We start from the raw sequence: 15,983 nt of genomic DNA on the forward strand, positions 1-15,983 counted from the left end.
AACAGAGAATATTTAAAATGTGATTTAAGGTTATCCTGTCCTATTCAAAGTGTGTAAACATTCTACTCACATGATTTGAATAGGGCAGAATCTTTGCGACCCCATGGACACGAGTTTGCAAGTCTCTGCTATTCATGGAATTTTTCAGGCATGAATACTGGAGTGGGTTGTCGTTTCCTCCTCGAGGAAGTCTTCCCAACCCATGCCTCATGCGTCTCCTGCATTGGCAGGTGGATTGTTTACCACTGGGAATGTTTGGGAAGCCCCAAACATTCTACTTAGGCAAGGTCAAATGACCTGAGAGACTTACCGTTTTCAAAGTTTTTTCCCTTGCATTGTACTTTCCTTGTCATTGAAAGGTCCACACTCTCTCTACACCGTATACTTTGTTTAGCATATAACACTTGTCGGTATTTAATATTATTAATTTCCTCAAAAATCAAAATCCATCTCATTCATTCCTCATTTCTTTCAGTGTTTAAGTTTGTTACATGCTTAGCTGGTGTCTAAAATAGAGACAAAAGCAAAGACTGGGCAAACATTGCCACTTTTATCACAGAAAATGTTTTGACAGCCGCAAATGATGGGATAACCTAAGAAAATAATTACAGAAATTAAGGTGCATAGAGCACAGAGCTGGAACCAAGACGTAATTATCCAAAAAAAGGAGTGATCAGTAATTATGTCAAATGGGGAAGAGGAAATGATGTTCTTAAGATTCATGGGGAAAATTCATACACAAAGTCCTCTGTTCCACCAGTATCCTACGAAGGGAGCCCCAGAGAAATCATCCCTGGAGGGAAAGATACACAGAGTGGAATTCCTGGTACAGAGTGCACTGATCCTGTGATGGGGAGTGGGAGGGGTAGGGGAAAGCCTCGTGGGTGTGGCTTTGCGTGGCGTCCAAGATGACGTCACAAACATCAGCCGTATCCAACGACACCGTGGGCTGAGCTAGTGCCAGTGGCGGCTGCGTCTGGTGAGGAAGCTTGCCCTCTGCACCCCTGAGGTAAAAGCCATGGGAGCAGTCAACAGTCAGATGCCCTCGAACAGAGTGGGGCATGCCCCAGAGGAGCCAGGTGCCCCTGAGGGGGAGGAGGAGGCCGAGGAGGTAGCAGTGGCAGTGATAGAGGAAGGGGAGGAGAGCGAAGAGGCCAGACCCACCACTAGCCAAGGGCGCCACAAGCGGAAGACAGGCCCAGAAGGGCAGCTCACAAAAGCGCCTCACAGGAAGCGAGCAAAAGACCGTTTAGAGTCCGTTTATAAGACACTTTTTCTGAGAGGAGAAGGGAGTGACGTGCAGATCCGTGCCTTGGGGAAGGAGTGGAACTTGCACAAGGTCTACTTGTGCCGGTCAGGATACTTTGCTAGCATGTTCAGTGGTGCGTGGCGTGAGACAACCATGGATACTGTAGAGTTGCAGATGCCTGACGAGAACATTGATCGTGAGGCACTGCACGAGGCTTTAGGTTCCCTGTACCGAAACTCTGTGCTCATCCCACCCGGTCGAGTGGTCCCCATGCTGGCCACAGCCAGCATGCTGCAGCTGGACAAGCTGATTCAGCAGTGCGGAGAGATAATGAAGGAGACGGTCAGTGATCAGACCGTGTGCCGCTACTACTGCTCTGCTGAGAGCTACGGACTGCAGAACATCAGGGCCATGTGTCTTCAGTGGCTGCTGGACAACCTGATGACCCAGCATAGTGAGGAGTTGTTGAGAGAAGTTAGCCTGGATCTCATGAAAGAGGTCATTGCCTCTTCAGAGCTCTTCGTGATGGAGGTAGAGATGGATGTGTACACGACGCTGAAAAAGTGGATGTTCCTGCAGCTGCAGCCGACATGGAGAGGCCCCCGCAGAGACCTACTGCCTGACGCCGACTCGTGGTTTGCCAGGTCCAGGCAGGAGTCAGAGGGCACCCCTTTCCTGGAGACCGAGCAGGGCAGAGCCTTCGTGCCAGCGTTCCAGCAGCTGCGGCTTGCCTACATGATCTGCGACCTGCCGTCAGCACGCATCATCGACCAGGATGCACTGATCCCTGCCACGTGGCTGACCCCAGTGTACAAAGAGCAGTGGCTTGCCCTCCTCCGGGCTGAGCAGACCAGAGACCTCGGGCCCGTGGATGTCTTCGTGTCCGACCTCCAGAGGACCAGCATGCGGTGCGGGGGCCAGCTCCTCAGGGATAAGCAGTGCACCTGGCGGTGGGCAGGCTTCAACGTCGGCTGGGACTTGGTGGTGTGCTATGCCAACCGGCGCATCATTTTCAAGCGCAGCGTGCTGAACAAGTCTTGCGGTCTCGGGGTCAGCTTACTCTGGCAGAGAAAGGTCGCGTTCCGCTTGCGCCTGGCCTCCTTGGACAGGGCTGGAAGAGCCATTTTCCGGAAGGAGACAGAACTCCAGGTGCTTTCCCTGGGAAAGGATGAAGAGCTAGAGGTGGTGAATCTGGAGAACGAAGATGTGGTTTTCCCCATATATGTGACCTGTAATTTCCTGTACCTCCCCAGAGAGGGGCGTTTCCCTGAGTGAGGACTCCTGAAAACAAAATCTCAGAGAGGTGAGCAGCTCTTTTCCTGGGGTCAGGGACGACCAGCTTTGTCCAGATGCCAGCTCCTTCTGCGGGACCAACCGGACTTGCCCACCTCTGGTGGCCCACCTCTGTCAGAGTCTTTGTTGAACTGTAGCTCATAATACTTGAGATCGTTTACCTGAGCCTATGAAGAGGAGAAATGTTAAAGCCCTGCTCCCCCAACACCTTTAGACCTCATTTGTGCTGTTAAAGTGGCAACCTGTCCTCCTGGTTCACCATCCATCAATGCCCCCTCCCATCATTTCTGCAAAGTCAAAGACCAGTTGACTTTAGAGAGAACCTGTGAACCTACCTACTCTACTACTGCTGGTGAAACTCTTTTAAAATATGCATTTCCTTTAGCTTGATTAAAGGAATGTTAAAGAAACCGTTTGGTTTCTCTTTCAGTTCGCGTGTTTAGAGCCACTCTGCCCCACTCATTACCACCACTACAGCTAGCTTCCTTTGGATTGCTTCCCTTTCCCCATTCCCTGCCACTGAGTGTGTAGTACTTGGTTCCCATGATCTCTCACTCTGTGAACGCACCCAGGCTACACTGATGATCTTCTCTTTATTGGTTGTTCCTCAACATTCTTAGGTTAGTTGACTTCATATCGTATCTTGATGTTACTTTGGCTTTATTTTGACTTTCCTAGCATTTTAACCCTAGAAAGACGCCTCCAATCTTATACAACCCTATATTGGGGGTGGAGTGGAAGGCGGCAGATTGATGCTATGAGGACATCTCGGTACTAGACAGACTTTTTCTGTGGCATACAGCCACGAATTATTTATGCACCAGAATGCACTCTCTAAGCACGCTGATGGCCTTTGCCCTTCAGAAACATTTGACGTTGGAATTGTACGTGGAAAGACTCTTTCCCGCTTAAAAACAGGTCTGGTAACCTCTGGAAAGAAACGCTTTTGAATTATAATGGGAATTATTTGGCATCTGGAAGTGGGATCACGAGAAGTCCACACTAGTAATCAAAAGGGTAAGATAAAAAGTGTTTTTGTCACAAAAGGAGAAGCACACTAGTCACGATTTGAATTTGTTAGTTTCTGATTACTGTTAACTTACAAATTGTCACCATCCCATTCCCTCCATTGAGTCATTTTGAGGTCAAAGAATGGAAAACTCTATTTAAGAATCCATATAAATAATAAATACATGCTTGGAAAGAGTGTGATAAATTAATACAAGATGAACAAATAAAAAAAACTAGTATACTCTATTGGTGTTTGGCAGATTCATGTTGATGTATGGCAAAACCAATACAATATTGTAAAGTAATTAGCCTCCAATTAAAATAAATAAATGTACATTTAAATTAAAAAAAAAAAAAAAAACAGTCACCAGATTTAAGGCTTTACTTAGTTGAAATCAGAATTTTCCTTACTGGTGGTTTATGTTTCTCTTCCCAATTAGATTTTATCCATTGTCCATCAGTGAACAAATTACTTTTGACTTTATCCATTCATTCATTCCTTTTCCTCTTTAAGGAGATTTGAAAGGCTTCCTTATCCCAAACCCACATACTAGGATTAGAGTAATATTTACGTGACAGTTACTTATATGAAATGGTTCAACCAGGAAGCTGCTGTTGCATCCTTCGATGTTTGCCCTTAATTTTGCAGCCCCCTACCCTTTCTTGTGTTCCCTTATATTCCATATACCTAACCAACTACAAACAATAGACTTCATTTTATTTGTGTTTAAAAATAACTGGGGAGAAGAGTAAGTCATGATTCAGTTGAAACGTAAAAATTATTGTTATTTTTTTTTTCGGTAAGAATTTCACTTTCTTTATGTAAACTCTCTAAGCAATTTGAAATCACTTGTTCTTGAGCTGAATGCCAAGATGCCATTTCATCTAAACAGAGGTATCCTCAGTTGGGAAATTCAGAGACTACTTAGCTACAAGTGTACCTTGACTGAAAGATCTGCTTTTGTTTTCCTACCCAACGAGCTTTAAATCCTTAAATTGCTTGTTGCCGCTTACAATAGAAAGATGTTCAATAATGTACAAACAGTGACAGCTGAAATACACTCATTTAAACATTTAAACTCTCACAAACCCTGACTGTTGCCATTTGCCAGTTTGGGCAATTTATCCAATACCTGTCTCTATTTTTTCTCTCTCTTTTTTTTTCTTTTCTTTTTGACTGCTCAGGATGAGGAAGAAACCTTTTCCCATGTTGATACTCATTTTGTTAGCCTCTTCGTAAAGGCATGGGGAGATGGGGAGGCAGGGCGACGAACAGTCATGGTAATGCTACAGGAAAACATCAAGCTAAATAACAGCAAAGTAAACGCCACACTAAAGGAGATGGTACCCCTATGGGATACCACGTGGTCCTTGACAATGATGAGGATTTATCCCTGTCTCTGTTTTTCCCTCTCTGTATGTCTGCCACTCTCTCTGTCATCCCCTATCTCTGTCTCCATGATGTCTGTCTGCATCCCTGTCTAATTTCTATCTACCTCTGTCTTTGTCTTCCTCAGTCTCTGTCTCAGACTGCCTATCTTCGTCACTCTCTGTCTCTGTCTTACTGTCCGTTATCTTTCTGTTTCTCTGTTTCTGACAATCTGTTTGTGTTTGGGTCTCTATGTTTCTGTCTCTGTCTCTGTATTTCTCCAGTGCTTCTGTATCCGTCTGTATCTGCATCTCTCTGTGTCTCTTTCTCCATCCGTCTGTCTTTGTCTTTCCCTTTCTGTCCCGATCTGTCTCTGTCTTTCTCCCCACCCCCAACCTTGTTTCTCTCTGACTCTCTCTCTCCCCATCACTATCTCTATGTCTGTTGGCTCTCTTTCAGTGTGCGTCTGTCTTTCTCTGTCTCTCAGTCTGTCTGTCTCTGTCTTTCTATCTGTGTCAATCAGCCTCTGCCTGTCTCCCTGTCTCTGTCTGCAACCATCATTCTTTGCCTTAGTTTGAATGGGTGTCTGTTTGTCCCTGTCTGTGCCTGGCTTCCTCTGCCTCCCTGTCTCTGTCTCCATCTATTTCTACCTGTCTCTGTCTGCCCCTTTCTGTGTATGCCTTTCTAGCTGTCTCTTTTGCGGGAGGAGGTACAATTTCTGAGTCTGTCCATCTGTTGGGCTTTCTCAGCCTGCCTGACCAGCTATCTCTGTTTTTCTGTCAGGCTGTCCTGTCTCTGGCTGTTTCTACATCTGGTTCTGTTGCATCTTTTGATAGTCCATCTCTGCTTCTGCCTGTCTTAAGGAGACAGGAATGAAATGTTATTACAATTCGGTAGACAAACCCTCTTCTGTCATCTTCCCTTCCAGTGGTGTCCTAGAGATAGATGCTGGAAGAAGATAAAGCTTAGCATTCGTGTGCAAAGACACAAGAGACTTAAATAAACAATGACTTATGAAGGAGAAAGCAGTGCCCCAGGGATGGAAGTGGGATGGACACAGACAGCAGACCAGTGTAAATTATGCTACTGTGGAAAGGGTCTATATATAAACAGCACAAAGATGACACTGAAATTTCGATGAAAGATAAATCATGTGCTGGAAAAAGAAAACCAACTTTTTAAGAGGAAAATAAAAAGAAGAGGGAGTGTCCAGCCACAAGGTCTACAAGAAGGTACTTGCCAAGTCTCAGCCACAGAATTTGGACATGAAACTGCCTGGTGAGAGTTAAAATAGCAAAATTCACCTATTTTATATAAGCACATCACATCAGTTTAGTCATGCGATTAAACTTAAACTTTTGAATTGGGGTCAGCAAACACACACACGCACACACACACACAGACACACACACACACATGGAAATAAGTGGATTGAAGCAGAATCCAAGGTTTTTATGTCATCACCTGTTCAGCTAGTAACATGACTTCTAAGACATTCATACACACACACACACACACACACACATTTATATTTTATGAGCCCTCATGAGGTTCCACCCTTTCCTCGTCCACTCAGCTACCTGGGCCTTGATGCCCTTCCCTTTATTCAAGATAAATCTCTTGAAAGGGGTGTGTCATCTGCCCCCTGTTCTAAGGTTTACTTGCTTGACTCCAGGCACCATCTATATGTCATAGACTCTCAAATTCATAGCCCATGCACAGACCTCTTCTTTGAATCCAGACCTATAGCCAGCAGTCTGCCCCACCACTTGGAAATCTCAAAGGTGGTGCGATCTACAAAGGAACAAAATAGAACGTATAGTCCAGGCAACCAATTTTAATCTAAATGTAGATTCCTTCCTCATTTGAGTAAATAAATAGAAAGACACTGATGCTGGTAAGGAGAAAATAACCAGGATGTTAGCTGAAACTTATACTTCTTCAAGTGCTTGTGTTTCAGAAGTAAAATTTGTCTATTCATGACATTCTAAAGAAAGGTGGCAATTTTTTTTTCTAGTAGTAAGAGAATTGAAATTTACCTCATTTATTTAGACAATAGCCAATTGATATATGAACAGTCTTCGGGAATGATTTGTTCTAACAGTGCAGATGAAAGTTTGGTCTAGTCTGTGAACACGTTTTCCATGTCAGTTGCTATGATTAGATTCTGAGATCAGACACCAAAGGATAAATTTCACTCCACATTGTAGCAAACTTCAACTATCAAACTTGGTTTAAAGACCAGCAGGGTAATAAGATGCAGTGGAAGGAACAAAAACTATCTGGGCAGATTCAAGGTAAGATTTGAATACCCAAAAGATCCTTAATTCTCTGAGCAGTATTCATCACATAAACACACTGCATTACATTGGTGATGTCTGTCAATTATTTTAAAAAATAAAAATAAAAATAGTACATGGTGATGGCAAAAATAGGAATTTACAAGCAGCTGATGGTTTTGATTAGCGTGTTTGCTGTACATGGGATTTTATGAAGAGTGGTGACTCTAAGTGAATTAAAATCATCCAAGCGGTCACGAAGAGCATGTTTTGGGTGAAGGCAAGTGGCTGAGTATGGTCCACCACAGGTGAGGAGACTTGCTGTAGAGGTATATTCTTAAAGATGGTAGCCCCTAGTCGTATGTGATTATTTAAATGGATTAAAATTAAATAAAATGGAAAATTCAGTCTCTCAGTCTCACTCGCAGCATTTGAAGTGCTCAATGGCTACATGTAAACCCGTGGCTACTATACTGTGCGCAGCGCAGATATGGAACATCTCTATCAGCGCAGAGGATTCTGTGAGATAGTGCTGTTCTATAATCAGTCATTCCAAGTAAAATTTACATTTCTTTCTGCTTCTGAATACATAGGTCGCCTGGATAACCTATGTGGGGGTGGGTGATGTTTGTGGGGATGGGGAGGAGTTAGAAAATCGGACATACAGAATGGTCACATTTGGATTTACAGGGTCTCATCAGGGTCTTATTTGTCTCACTGTGCTTACCGAGATGTTATGGAGGCTGGGGACAGGGCTTGAGGAAGGTTGGTAGCCACCCAAAGGAACCGTTTGTTCTGGAACCCTGTGCTTTGGAATGTGAAGAATTTGGGTCTAATCTTCTGTGGCCCATACAGCATCTGACCTGGTGGTCAGGCCATCATCTCAAACTCATTGTCCAAAACTCAACCTTTGCTTTCTTTCTCCCATTCCACGATCATGAATATCTATTTTCAATGTATTTGATGGTTGGTCTTTTACTGTTCATATTGTTAGTATCTCCACCAGTATACTAGCCCTCTTCTCAGTCGCTAGGCCTTGAAATCGCTGGTTGAAAGGATACAGAATAAATGTCTTTGTAAACTGAAACTTACATTAGAAATAATAGCATGTGGGGTTATTGTAAATACATTTAGATACAAATACGTAAATACATAAATCAAATACATTTGAGTCTTCTGCTTTGCTTTGCCATCAGGTTTAACGTGATATGATATTTCGATGCCTCCCAGCTTAAGACCAGCAGGAACACATTTGTAGTTGAACAATCTGAGTTTATTATTCTTTGCAGTGAAGGAGAACATACACAGTGAAGGAACTGTGGGCCACACAAGTACGTGGGTGATAGAAAAGGGATGTTAAGAGATTTGGGCTTGGGACTTCCCTGCTGGTCCGGTGGATGAGCCTTTGCCTTCCAAAGTAGGTGGTGTGGGTTCGCTCCCTGGTTGGGGAAACTAAGGTCCCACATGTCTTGTGGCCAAAAACCAAAACATAAAAGAAAACAAACAAACTAACAAACAAAAAAAAACAGAAGCAATATGGTAACAAATTGAATAAAGACTAAATAAAGGGACCACCTCAAAAAAAAAATTAAGGAAGAAAAGAGGTGGGCTTGTTTTAGGTGATTTGGGTGAATTTTTAAAGAAGCAGAGCTCTGATCTGGATTGGATACTGTCAGGAAGACAGGGAATTCCTATGACAGTATCTTAATAAACCTTTTGTATAGAGAGAATAGATTAGAGTGAGGTTAAAGCTACAATTGCTGAAAACAAACAAAGAAACAAAGCAAAGGGGAAAACAAAACCCCCAAACTAGCAGTCACTCATACTAGCTAGGAGAGGGATATACGGTGATTTGTACAGTGATTTTGCTTTTGTCTGTGCTAAGGAACAAAAAAATCATGAAGTGGCCTTTGTTTTGTCTCACTTTATCATGATCTCAGAGTGACAAGATCTCATGATCTCACCTGAAGTTGGCATTCCCTGAGATTTTTTTCAATGTCTAATGGGAGAATAACATGTCCTAGCCTGGATGTCAAGAGATATTTTTTAGTACCCCCTTCTGGCCACAAGCCATTAACCCATGTTATCTAGATTATCAACATTGCTCTGAGTTTGATGATCAGGAATTTGTTTAGAGAATGTAGTCTGTAGTAGGACATGGATTGGTCTCTCCTGCTCCTTTTGCAGTAGAATGCATCATTGAATACTCTGGTGTGACACGGGCTGTGCAATAGCATTTAAGACTCCAGACAGGATGCATTGGCCAACTGCAAAACAAGTAATCAAACGAAACACAATGATTATTAGTCCTTGCAACAGGACTTGAAGTCAAGGGCTTGGATTATAAAAACCAGGCAATGAATCCAGCTGGGTTCACCTTTGAGCACCACATGACTTTTGTTAGAATCAAAGACAAGTTTTGGACCACCCTTGCTAGTTATGATTTTCCCTAATGTGAGAATAGCAAGTCACAAAGCCTATATGAATAGGGAGTCAGTTATTCTTCGTGTGTGTGTGTGTGTGTGTGTGTGAGAGAGAGAGAGAGAGAGAAGAGAGAGAGAGAGAGAGTCGCTCAGTCATGTCTGACTCTTTGCAACCCCATGGACTATAGCCCAGGAGGCTCCTCTGTCCATGGTATTCTTCAGGCAAGAATACTGGAGTGGGTTGCCATTCCCTTCTCCAGGGGATCTTCCCGACCCAGGGACCGAACCCGGGTCTCCTGCATTGCAGGCAGATTCTTTACCATCTGAGCCACCAGAGAAGCCCTTCCTGGTGAGTTTTTAAAAGAAATTGGTTTGACTGTTACTGGATAATCCCCTCTCTCTAACCCCTCCCCCCTCCCCCACCCGATTCTGGGAAACAAGATCTGCTGGAATGTTTAGTTTAACATATCACAGAGTCTCAACAATTATCCTGAACACACAAGATAAGTTAGCGTATGCCATATGGGTGTTATATAAGATGTTACATAACAAATAGTACCTCATTGTGGCACGGCCTCTATCAGGAGAATAAGCATCATTTGTTACAACTAGAGACAGCCGATTTTGTGTTCCTCAAGGTAAGTGATGTATTTAGCAGAACTTCCCTCGTGTGGCTCAGCTGGTAAAGAATCCACGTGCGGTGGAGGAGACCTGGGTTCGATCCCTGGGTTGGGAAGATCCCCTGGAGAAGGGAAAGGCTACCCAGTCCAGTATTGTGGCCTGGAGAATTCCACGGACTGTATAGTCCATGGGGTCGCAAACAGTCGAACACGACTGAGTGACTTTCACTTTCAACCAGTTTCACAAAGCAGGCTGACTATCATGAACAAATGGAATATCTTGAGCAAATTTGACTCTCAGGGTCAGGGTGGCTCCAATAATGGAGCCTACTCTTGATTGAGTGGGACTCACCGACAGGGCGCAGGAATGGCCGAGAGGAGCTACCCCGCGTCTCAGGTAAGGGGCGGTGGCCGGGAGGAGCAATCCCAAGCCCGAGGCCAGGGGCGGCGGCCGGGAGGACCGACCCCACATCCAAGGAGCCGTGGCTGCCTGGGCGCAGGAGGCCTAGAGGAGCTATCCCACGTTGAAGGTCAGGAAGGGCGGCGGTGAGGAGATACCCCTCGTCCAAGGTAAGGAACGGCGGCTGGGCTTTGCTGGAGCAGCCGTGAAGAGATAACCCACGCCCAAGGTAAGAGAAGCCCAAGTAAGACGGTAGGTGGTGCAAGAGGGCATCAGAGGGCAGACACACTGAAACTGTACTCACAGAAAACTAGTCAATCTAATCACACTAGGACAACAGCCTTGTCTAACTCAATGAAACTAAGCCATGCCCATAGGACAACCCAAGACGGGTGGGTCATGGTGGAGAGGTCTGACAGAATGTGGTCCACTGGAGAAGGGAATGGCAAACCACTTCAGTATTCTTGCCTTGACAACCCCATGAGCAGTATGAAAAGGCAAAAGGAGAGGATACTGAAAGAGGAACTCCCCAGGTCAGTAGGTGCCCAATATGCTACTGGAGATCAGTGGAGAAATAACTCCAGAAAGAATGAAGGAATGGAGCCAAAGCAAAAACAATACCCAGCTGTGGATGTGACTGGTGATAGAAGCAAGGTCCGACGCTGTAAAGAGCAATATTGCATAGGAACCTGGAATGTCAGGTCCATGAATCAAGGCAAATTGGACGTAGTCAAACAAGAGATGGCAAGAGTGAATGTCGACATTCTCGGAATCAGCGAACTCAAATGGACTGGAATGGGTGAATTTAACTCAGGTGACCATTATATCTGCTACTGTGGGCAGGAATCCCTCAGAAGAAATGGAGTAGCCGTCATGGTCAACAAAAGAGTCTGAAATGCAGTACTTGGATGCAATCTCAAAAACGACAGAATGATCTCTGTTCGTTTCCAAGGCAAACCATTCAACATCACAGTAATCCAAGTCTATGGCCCAACCAGTAAGGCTGAAGAAGCTGAACGGTTCTACGAAGACCTACCAGGCCTTTTAGAACTAACACCCAAAAAAGATGTCCTTTTAATTATAGGGGACTGAATGCAAAAGTAGGAAATCAAGAAACACCTGGAGTAACAGGCAAATTTGGCCTTGGAATACGGAATGAAGCAGGGCAAAGACTAATAGAGTTTTGCCAAGAAAATGCACTGGTCATAACAAATACCCTCTTCCAATAACACAAGAGAAGACTCTACACATGGACATCAACAGATGGTCCACACCAAAATCAGACTGATTATATTCTTTGCAGCCAAAGATGGAGAAGCTCTACACAGTCAGCAAAAACAAGACCAGGAGCTGACGGTGGCTCAGATCATGAACTCCTTATTGCCAAAATCAGACTTTAATTGAAGAAAGTAGGGAAAACCTCTAGGCCATTCAGGTATGACCTAAATCAAATCCCTTATGATTATACAGTGGAAGTGAGAAACAGATTTAAGGGCCTAGATCTGATAGATAAGAGTGCCTGATGAACTATGGAATGAGGTTCGTGACATTGTACAGGAGACAGGGATCAAACCATCCCCATGGAAAAGAAATGCAAAAAAGCAAAATGGCTGTCTGGGGAGGCCTTACAAATAGCTGTGAAAAGAAGAGAAGGGAAAAGCAAAGGAGAAGAGGAAAGATATAAGCATCTGAATGCAGAGTTCCAAAGAATAGCAAGAAGAGATAAGAAAGCCTTCCTCAGCGATCAATGCAAAGAAATAGAGGGAAACAACAGAATGGGAAAGAGTAGAGATCTCTTCAAGAAAACAAGAGATACCAAGGGAACATTTCATGCAAAGATGGGCTCGAGAAAGGACAGAAATGGTATGGGCCTAACAGAAGCAGAAGATATTCAGGAGAGGTGGCAAGTATACACGGAAGAACTGTACAAAAAAGATCTTCACGAGCCAGATAATCACGATGGTGTGATCACTGACCTAGAGCCAGACATCCTGGAATGTGAAGTCAAGTGGGCCTTAGAAAGCATCACTATGAACAAAGCTAGTGGAGATGATGGAATTCCAGGGGAGCTATTTCAAATCCTGAAAGATGATGCTGTGAAAGTGCTGGGCTCAATATGCCAGCAGATTTGGAAAACTCAGCAGTGGCCACAGGACTGGAAAAGGTCAGTTTTCATTCCAATCCCAAAGAAAGACAATGCCAAAGAATGCTCAAACTACCACACAAGTGCACTCATCTCACATGCTAGTAAAGTCATGCTCAACACTCTCCAAGCCAGGCTTCAGCAATACGTAAACCGTGAACTTCCAGATGTTCAAGCTGGTTTTAGAAAAGGCAGAGGAACCAGAGATCAAATTGCCAACATCCGCTGGATCATGGAAAAAGCAAGAGAGTTCCAGAAAAACATCTATTTCTGCTTTATTGACTATGCCAAAGCCTTTAGCTGTGTGGATCACAATAAACTGTGGAAAATTCTGAAAGAGATGGGAATAGCAGACCACCTGACCTGCCTCTGGAGAAATCTGTATGCAGGTCAGGAAGCAACAGTTCGAACTGGACATGGAACAACAGACTGGTTCCAAAGATGAAAAGGAGTACGTCAAGGCTGTATATTGCCACCCTGCTTATTTACCTTCTATGCAGAGTACATCATGAGAAACGCTGGACTGGAAGAACACAAGCTGGAATCAAGATTGCCAGGAGAAATATCAATAACCTCAGATATGTAGATGACACCACCCTTATGGCAGACAGTGAAGAGGAACTAAAAAGCCTCTTGATGAAAGAGAAAGTGGAGAGTGGAAAAAGTTGGCTTAAAGCTCAACATTCAGAAAACGAAGATCATGGCGTCCGGTCCCATCGCTTCATGGGAAATAGATGGGGAAACAGTGGAACAGTGTCAGACTTTATCTTTTTGGGCTCCAAAATCACTACAGATGGTGACTGAAGCCATGAAACTAAAAGACGCTTGCTCCTTGACAGGAAAGCTATGACCAACCTAGATAGCAGATTCAAAAGCAGAGACACTACTTTGCCAACAGAGGTTCGTCTAGTCAAGGCTATAGTTTTTCCTGTGGTCATGTATGGATGTGAGAGTTGGACTGTGAAGAAGGCTGAGTGCCGAAGACTTGATGCTTTTGAACTGTGGTGTTGGAGAAGCCTCTTGAGAGTCCCTTGGACTGCAAGGAGATCCAACCAGTCCATTCTGAAGGAGATCAGCCCTGGGATTTCTTTGGAAGGAATGATGCTAAAGCTGAAACTCCAGTACTTTGGCCACCTCATGCGAAGAGTTGACTCATTGGAAAAGACTCTGAGGCTGGGAGGGATTGGGGGCAGGAGGAGAAGGGGACGACAGAGGATGAGATGGCTGGATGGCGTCACTGACTCGATGGACGTGAGTCTGGGTGAACTCCGGGAGTTGGTGATGGACAGGGAGGCCTGGCGTGCTGCGATTCATGGGGTTGCAAAGAGCTGGACACGACTGAGCGATGGATCTGATCTGATCTGATCTGAAAGTCATTTAGCAAACGAAATCAGATGACATGGATATGTCACTGGGCTATACTTAATAGAAGTTCTTGATTGAAGTTCTTACTGATGATTCTACTATTACTTCTAACGATATTGTTTTCTATACTGCCTGCTTCAAGAAGTGTTGTTCCTTACATTATCAAGTGTGTGACTGAGCCACTGATATAATGATGGTGTGCAGCTCCATATGAAATCCATAAGTATAATGGTGTGACTCTGTATATAAGAAGCAACAAGACAGAATATTTTCCTGGACCAAGAGACTAGTAAGACAGGTGTGGTCCAGAGACTTTTGTTACTCACAGGGCCTAGTCCAGTAATAACACACTGAGTGGCCTATCAGTGAGATCTTTGACAGACCTGCGAATGAACCCTCCCAGCACCATGGAACAAGATGGTAATGAAATGCTCTGCGAACCATGGTCAAACTCATGGCCATAAAAGGGCCCTGCTCTGGCAACTGGCACTTGCTATCTGCCTCTACAAAGATTAACTCATGGACACTACAGCTGCTGACCTTCAACGTCCCCTGAAAGGAGTTCAGGGTGAAAATCAGAAATTAGGCACTCGCTCTGTGTTCTGGAAAAATGGACAAAACAGGCCTTTGGATAGTTAGAGATTTTCAGGTAAAGATTTTCTTGAGCCCAAATTCTTGCATCTTCTCATACCTAGAAAAGCACCTAAGTTGTTAATGGGGACAACTATTTTGGCTTTTACAGTAATACCACAGTAAGAAGCCAAGGCCTACCTGGACAAACTTTGACAACTGGCTACCTCAAGCACCTGTCTACGCTGGGTTATAGACTCATTCACCTGAAAAGAAATTATAAGATTTATTTTGTCTGTTAAATTTCAGGTTTTCATTCTTTCAGCTACTTCTAACTGGGTTTTTTATACCTACATTCAAAATGTATATGAATATGCCAGATGGCTCCATTCTTATAAATAGGGCAGCCCAAGTGTTGACTCTACCCAGACCAGGATCAAAGTTACTATCAAATGTAAGCTGATTCTTGCAGGTTATTCTTGGACTGCTGATTACAGTAATTCATCTACTGATATTTGGTCTCTGCCTTTTAATCTACTTATCTAGTTTGTTCTTTCTAAAGGATACAGTGGCTTCCCAGACAAAGTAACAGTGATGCAGAGATTCTGGCCACTCTTCAAAATGGACTCCCCTGATGTTCCACCATGGTTACAGATACAATCTTGGTTTACAAGCTCTCCTTTGTGAAAAACTATCTTGACTACAATCATTGTAATCATTCTGTTTTTTGCTGTTTGCTCCTTACATATATAACTGTGTATTTACTACTTGGGGCCCTTGGATCAGAAACCCTAAGTAAAAGGGTAAGGAGAATATGTTGCTTCAACCGCTTAGGGTCAGTGCCCCTCACCTGCAGGAAGCAGTTACTGACAGATTTCTCTGCCCCTTTCCCCTCAGCAACAATATTCTCCTAAAATAAAAAGGGGGAACTGAGAGAGTTAACTTAGGCAGGTTGATAAGGAGTCAAAGCCTAAGGCCCCTTTAAGGAGGAGATAAACATTCTTTCTTTTTCACATTCTTTGCTATAGATATGTAGGCCTCGTAGGCAGCAGTATCTCTTATTCAAGGACATGTCTTTTTTTTTTTTTTTTTTAAGCTTTGGATATATGTTATGGGAGAAGGTCTGGGTAAAAACTTCCACAGCTGTAGCTCTGGGTTAACCTGTTCCTTCTGGCTAATCTCGTGCTGATGTCATCCCAGGAGGTATGTTACAGGAAAGGGTCTGGAAAAATTCTCGAAGTCTTGAGGTATCTTTTATCTA

At 44.0% G+C, this 15,983-nt stretch overlaps 1 pseudogene; it reads left to right on the forward strand.

Moving 5' to 3' along the window:
• Positions 1 to 875: 875 nt before the first annotated feature.
• Positions 876 to 3,016, forward strand: LOC139181027 (germ cell-less protein-like 1 pseudogene; annotated as a pseudogene).
• The last annotated feature ends 12,967 nt before the right edge of the window (positions 3,017 to 15,983 follow it).

Source organism: Bos indicus, chromosome X, assembly GCF_029378745.1.
Source record: "Bos indicus isolate NIAB-ARS_2022 breed Sahiwal x Tharparkar chromosome X, NIAB-ARS_B.indTharparkar_mat_pri_1.0, whole genome shotgun sequence".
Taxonomy (NCBI): domain Eukaryota; kingdom Metazoa; phylum Chordata; class Mammalia; order Artiodactyla; family Bovidae; genus Bos; species Bos indicus.